The sequence below is a fragment of the Eleutherodactylus coqui genome, chromosome 9 (genome assembly GCF_035609145.1).
Source record: "Eleutherodactylus coqui strain aEleCoq1 chromosome 9, aEleCoq1.hap1, whole genome shotgun sequence".
Classification (NCBI taxonomy): domain Eukaryota; kingdom Metazoa; phylum Chordata; class Amphibia; order Anura; family Eleutherodactylidae; genus Eleutherodactylus; species Eleutherodactylus coqui.
In genome coordinates, this window is record NC_089845.1 from 10,518,502 (window position 1) to 10,525,489 (window position 6,988).

General features: G+C 44.9%; 1 long non-coding RNA gene across 1 annotated transcript; it reads left to right on the top strand.

Moving 5' to 3' along the window:
• The first annotated feature begins 1,868 nt into the window (after positions 1 to 1,868).
• On the top strand, positions 1,869 to 6,133 carry LOC136578754 (uncharacterized). Its single transcript, XR_010786651.1, has 3 exons — positions 1,869 to 2,359; positions 2,907 to 3,089; positions 5,506 to 6,133. It is a non-coding gene; the product is annotated as an uncharacterized lncRNA (long non-coding RNA).
• Positions 6,134 to 6,988: the final 855 nt, after the last annotated feature.

Genomic DNA, 6,988 nt, shown 5'->3' on the forward strand with positions numbered 1-6,988 from the left:
AAAAACCCATATAGATTACCAGTGAAACATGGGTAACGGATGGTCTAAGAAAACGACCTTGGATGAGTCAGAATGGATAATGGCCAAAAACATAGTAAGGAATATGGAAGGTAAAGAGATAGCTAAAGAATGTAAGGTTTTGATGTCTATCATGAAACATGACAGCAGACATGGGACCCTTAGCATCTTTAAAGGTAGTTTTAAAGATGCTAAACTCCTGGAGGCAGCTGAAGGTTGGGACAGATGTGCCCGCCTGGTTGCTAAAGGGAAGATAGAAGAAAGAATTGAAAATTATGGTGTCAGTAAGTACAGAATGAGAAAGATAATATTACTAAAAATGCCAGATCCTAAGAAACAACCCATAGGGCTCTATAGAGATTGTCTAAAGTTAGCAGGAGTTTGACTGTTGTTGAAACACCTAGAAGAAGTGGCCTGACATAAGGCTGATCCCTTCTTCTTCCCCTTGATGATGGAGGAATTTAATCCACCACCTGACCCTATAGTGTCAGGTTCAGGGGACACTTTCCTATGTCATCTGAAAGACTGGGCTTCAAAGTGTATGACAGAGTTAGGAATTACCTTGCATGATGTTAGGCAGGAGAAGACAGAATCAGCAGAAAATTTTTGTCTAGGATTCTAGTAGCGTGGAGGGACTTGGGATGCAGTCCTAATGTCCTTGCACATGCCTAACGTCTTACGCAAGCCGTTGTGGGAGGTCTTAAAAAGAACCTGAAAGACAAACTAGAAGCCGCCCGTCCTGAATGGCATACTCTAGAGGCTCAGGCTCTTCTTCAAGTTGTCCGCGGTTTGGAGCTAGGCTCCTGTACCTCGGTACTTGTGGAACCTGGACAATAATAAATCCCGAAAACCTATCACTTGCTACAACTGTGGCAAACAGTGCCACATGTGTAGTTAATGTAGGGCACCTCCTAAGGCTCAGAATGGACAGTCCAAATCCAGACCATCCTCCTCTGACCATTAGGAAACAGGCAATCCGCTGTCTGTACTCATTGATGACGTCTGCCTTTTGCAAGTTAGCAAATCCAGAAGGGGCCCAGTACCTATTGTCTCTGACTGTAGGTTTAGAAGGTCCTCTCCCCTTTCTGGTAGATGCCGGAGCAGCCACTAGTGTAATACACAGCAAACATGTCAAAGAGAGTGACATCAGTAAACAAAGCCTTTTATGTGTAGGACTAGATGGAACACCAAAAGATAGTCTTTTGTCAAAGCCAATGGAAGTGAAGTTCACAACCAATTATTCTCTGACTACTCAATGGTTGGTTAGTGAAACCCCTCCTCTCAACCTATTAGGAGCGGATTTGCTGCAGAAAATCCACACCTCTTAGAGTTCAGGGAGGATGGGTCGGTTAAAATCACGAGTCATTTAACAGAGAAAGAAATCTGTATACTAGCTGCATGTTGTCAATTCTCAGAAACCCCTATAGCCGTATGCACACCTTTGTTGTCAGAGAAGGAGCTGGAACAATGCTTACAACAAGTTCCAGCCCCACCTTTGGAGTGAGGGAAGAATGGATATAGGCAGACTAGCAGTACCACCAATTCAAGTTAGGTTGAATACATTGCCATGTATTTCTCTATCCCTCTGTATAAAAGACAGTCGGTATTTGTTTGCTTTCACACACATAGGCAAACAATATACCTGGATTGTGATGCTGCAGGGAGCTCAGAATTCACCCTCCCTCTTCTCATAGCTCATGGGTCAAGTGTTGGAAGGCTGACAACCTGAATCACAGGCTGTTGTTTTGTTACAATACGTGGATGACCTTTTGCTCTGTGCTCAAGACAAAGCTACATGCATAAAAGCTTAAATTTTTCTTCTTCTATTCCTAGATGCAAGGCATCAAGGAAGAAGCTTCAGTTCTGATATTCATTTGTGACTTTTCTTGGACATTGTCTCACGTCAGGAGCTTGTCATCTCACCCAGGACCACAAATCTGCCATTATGGACATTAAGGTACCGGCTTCTCTCTCTAAACTATGTACCTTTCTGGGACTTGTTTCTTATTGTAGACCATGGACTGTGAATGCTTTGCAGCTGATGTAGCCGCTGTATGATTGTCTCAAGAAAGAACCCTTCCAACTTACAGAAGTAGCCATCTTGGCAGTCCCAGCCCTTGGCCTGCCCAACTACGACAAACTCTTCAGGCTCTACTGCAATGAGAACAATGGACACGCAGCAGCAGTCCTCACACAGCAGCATGGAGGGCACCAACGACCCATAGCCTACTACTCCAGCAGGTTTAACACCATCATCAGATGATCACCTTCCTGTCTACAAGCAATAGCGTCAGTCTCCAGGATGTTGGACAAGTCAGCGGACCTAGTTCTGGATCATGAGGTACAACTGTTAGCACCGCATGATATCTCTGCCATTCTAACACAGGTTCAGCCCAAGTACTTGTCTGCAGCCCGTTGTCTGAGATTCCAATGTGACCTCCTGATGTCTGCTAATGTTACCATCACCCGCTGTCAGACTTTGAATCCTGCTACTCTTTTACCGTAACGGGATGACACTGACCAAGCGGCTCAAGAAGAACCTCAGGACTGCACCCCACTAATGTAGATGGAAACTTGTGGGTTTGATTCCGTCAAGGACACTCCACTACTTAGTTTCAACTTAACCTTGTTCGTTGATGGCTCCAGGTATGCTGTAGATGGACAATTTACACTGGAAATGTGGTCAGCACAAAAACACCTGTCCTTCATCAACAGTCATTACTTGCACACGTCTCAGCCCAACAAACTCTAGATATGCTTTGGCAGACTCAGCAGTCAAAAAAGCAGCCCTGCTGCCCCTCACGCCTTCAGTTCTGGCCACCTGCCAAGAAGAACATGACATGTCGCCATCACTTAATGTTTCACAATATCTTCTTTTGTCTTTTCAGAAAAAAAGGATCTTCCCATGAAGTGTCAGGTTGGCAAGCAAAAGGAGCCACTTCAGATTCCAGTGGCATGTGGATACTTCACGGGAAGCCTTGTCTTCTAAGAGCCTTGTTTCCGGTGCTAGCCTCCATAACACATGGCCCCACGCATGCCTCTAAAACTTCAATGTGTGATCTTGTTTCCAGGTATTGGTATGCACCCGTTTTTTCGGTAGTTGCTGTCTCTTATACTCAGGGATGTATGACTTGTGCACTGTCCAACCCAGGTAAAGCTGTCAAAACCCATTCTAAACACACTCCTAGGCCCTTGTACCCCTTCCAGAGGTTGGAGATTGACTACATACAAGGAGATTGACTACATACAACTTCCTCAATCTGGACCATTTCAATACGTCCTTGTATGTATTGATCTCTTCTCTGGCTGTAGACTTACCCTGTTTCTGCAGCTAATGCCAAAAATACAGCCAAAAAACTTCTTTCTAAAGTGGTCTGTAGGTTTGGTGTCATAGAAACCATTGAGAGTGACCGTGGTACTCACTTTACTGAGATGGCAGGGATGTTAGGAATAGAACAGGCATTCCACACACCCTACAATCCTCAAAGCAGTGGGAGAGTAGAGAGGCTAAATGGGACCATAAAAAAATTAAAAAATAAAATTTTAAAAGCAATGACCGAATTGAATAAAGCTTGGCCTGAGTGTCTTTCCTTGTCTCTCTTGTCAATAAGACACATACCTACCAAACAGACAGGTCTCAGTTAGAGATGAGCGAGCATACTCGTCCGAGCTTGATGCTCGTTCGAGTATTAGGGTGCTCGAGATGCTCATTACTCGAGACGAGCACCACGCGGTACTCATCTCGATTAAACGAGCACTGACCATTGAATTCAATGGAGCCGGCAATACAGCCGGCTCCATTGAAAGCAATGGGCTGCCGGCGATCGCGGGATGAATTGTCGGGAAGGGCTTAAATATATAAGCCCTTCCCTGCAATTCATCCAGAAATGTGTAAAAATAAAAAAAATATATACTAACCTTGTCCCGGCAGAACGATGTTAGCCCATTGAATTCAATAGAGCCGGCAATACAGCCGGCTCCATTGAAAGCAATGGGCTGTCGGCGATCGCGGGATGAAATGTCGGGAAGGGCTTAAATATATAAGCCCTTCCCTGCAATTCATCCAGAAATGTGTAAAAATAAAAAAAATATATATACTCACCTTGTCCCGGCAGACGGAGTTCAGCGCGGCCGGCCTGCAGTGGGTGTGAAGGGGGTGTGAGTCAGACATGCCCCTGATTGGCTCAGCGCTGAGCCAATCAGAGGCAGATCTCACTCACACCCATTCATGAATTCATGAATGGGTGAGTGAGTGTTGCCTCTGATTGGCTCAGCGCAGCTCTCAGCTGAATGACAGCAGTTCAGCACCACAGTGCAGGGGACAGCAGGAGAAGACGCGGCTGTGCCCCGGCAGCTGAAGGGAGGTGAGTATCTATTTTTTTTCTTTTTTAAATCACTTTTAATTCATTTCCAGGGAATGGCTTATATGTAAAGCCCTTCCCTGAAAAAGAATTCAGGTGTGCCAGTGGACCATTGTCTTCAATGGAGTCGCCGGCAGCAGCAGCGGCTCCATTGAAGAGAATGCCTGCATTTTTATTCTTTTTTACACTAAAATCTTTCTTTTTCAGGTAAGGGCTTATATTTTTAAGCCCTTCCCGAAAATTCATCCCACGCTCGCCGGCAGCCCATTGCTTTCAATGGGCTAACATCGTTCTTCTCTGCCACAGCTGTTACAGCTGTGGCAGAGGAGAACGATCGTTATGCTGACAGTGGGGGGGGGGGGGGGGGAAGGGTGTCTCACTCTTGCCACTATTGTGGCTTAATAGTGAGACCTCGGAGCCCGAAATGCAGCCCTGCATGTTGCTCCTCGCCTGCCCTATCCATTTCTGTGTTTTTTACTTGACTTTGGTGATTTGCTAAGATTTTCACAAATGAAAACCTTAGCGGAGCACCAGTCATATACAAAAATGCTCGAGTCGCCCATTGACTTCAATGGGGTTCGTTACTCGAAACGAACTCTCGACCATCACTGAAAGTTCGACTCGAGTAACGAGCACCCGAGCATTTTGGTGCTCGCTCATCTCTAGTCTCAGTCCTTATGAGATTCTCTTTGGTTTGGCCCCTTGTCTAGGCCTATACTTTCCTTCAATTACAGGTTCAATTTGAAAATATGTTACCTCCATTACAGGATGTCTGGTGGATTTGTGGTGATTGTAAGATGTGTGCAACCCTGCCGAAATTTCGGAAAGGTAAATGCGCACTTACAAAGTGCTCCTCCCCTTTCAGCTGTTCGCAGCTGGATGGACAGGACACACAAAGGCACCCCCATGAGGACATAGACAATCTCTGTGTGGACTGTGATGTAATCTTTCTGGTGGATCTTTTGATGCAGATATTTATATTGATGAAATAGGGGTACCCAGGGGAGGGCCAAATGAGTTTAAAGCCAGAAACCAGATTACAGAAGGAATCTAATCTGTCTTTTGTCCTTGGTGCACAATTAATAAAAATATTGATTAGATTAATTATTTAAATTATAATCAACAGAGATTTGTAAACGACACCAGAGATGCCATACAAGAGTTAGTGGAACAACTAGGCCCAACATCCTCTATGGCCTTTCAGAACCGTCTTGCTTTGGACATTTTCCTAGCAGAGAAAGGAGGAGTCTGCAACAGGATCTGAGATTCATGCTGCACCGACATCCCCAACAACACGGCTCTGGACGGATCAGTGACTAAAGCTTTGCACGGACTACTAAGTCTATCTATTGAACTTGCAGAAATATCTGGTCTTTATGATCCATTTACATAATGGTTGGAGGACATTTTTGGACAATGGAGTGCTTGGGTCACGTCTCTTCTTATCACTTTGACTATTATAGTTATTGCTTTTGTAGTAGTAGGTTGTTGTGTAGTACCTTGTATATGCCGCACATTAGCAAAATCTGCTAAAAAGGTGATACCCACTATGATGGCACAGAATGGTATGTATGCCCAGCTCTTATGTTCACCCAGCTATGATTATTCTTGTATTGGTCAGAACAATAGTGAAATGTAAATAAAAGGCTGGCAGACATCGCTAGGATGTACTGAAGTACATCAAATATTTGCTGCTGTTCTGGGTCAAGATAAGAAACAAAAGGGGGAAATGTCATGGAATATAAAGTGTTAAGTTTCAGAATGCAATAAGTCTATGTCAGCTATGTAACACTAATCTTTGTACCAAGTAACGTTTGAATACGCCCTCTTCCTTCTGTATAAAAGTTGGTGATGTTGGTAATAAATGGAGATGAGCGAGCACACTCATCCGAGCTTGATGCTCGTTCGAGTATTAGGGTGTTCGAGATGCTCGTTACTCGAGACGAGCACTACACGGTGCTCGAGTCAATTCCATTTCCTTCCCTGTATGTTTAGCACAATTTTTTAGCCAATAGACATGCAAGGAGGCCTTACCACTTCCTCCTGTGACGTGCCAGCCCTATCCCACCCCCCTGAGTGGCTGACGAGATCAAGTGACCGCCAAGTACTTAAAGTGGTCCCGCCCGCGGCTCGCCTCAGACACACACTGGGAGAGCATAGGAAAAGTGCTGCTGCTTATTCAGGGATAGTGTTAGTGTAGGATCCTGTCCACAAGAACCCCAACGGTCCTTCTTAGGGCCACATCTGACCGTGTGCATAACTGTGTGGCTGGCTGGGAGCAGTTTTGCACAATAGTTTTTTTGGGTTTTTTTAAATCTCGGGCTCTGCAGGCTATTACAGCTATAACGTTCTAAGTCTGTAGTCTGTAATACAGAGTATAGGGAAAGTGCTGCTGAGATAGGGACAGTGGTAGTGTAGGATCCTGTCTACAAGAATCCACAACGGTCCTTCTTAGGGCCACATCTGACCGTGTGCATAACTGTGTGGCTGGCTGGGAGCAGTTTTGCACAATAGTTTTTTTTTTTCTTTTAATCTCTGGCTCTGCAGGCTATTACAGCTATAGCGTTCTAAGTCTGTAGTCTGTAATACAGAGTATAGGGAAAGTGCTG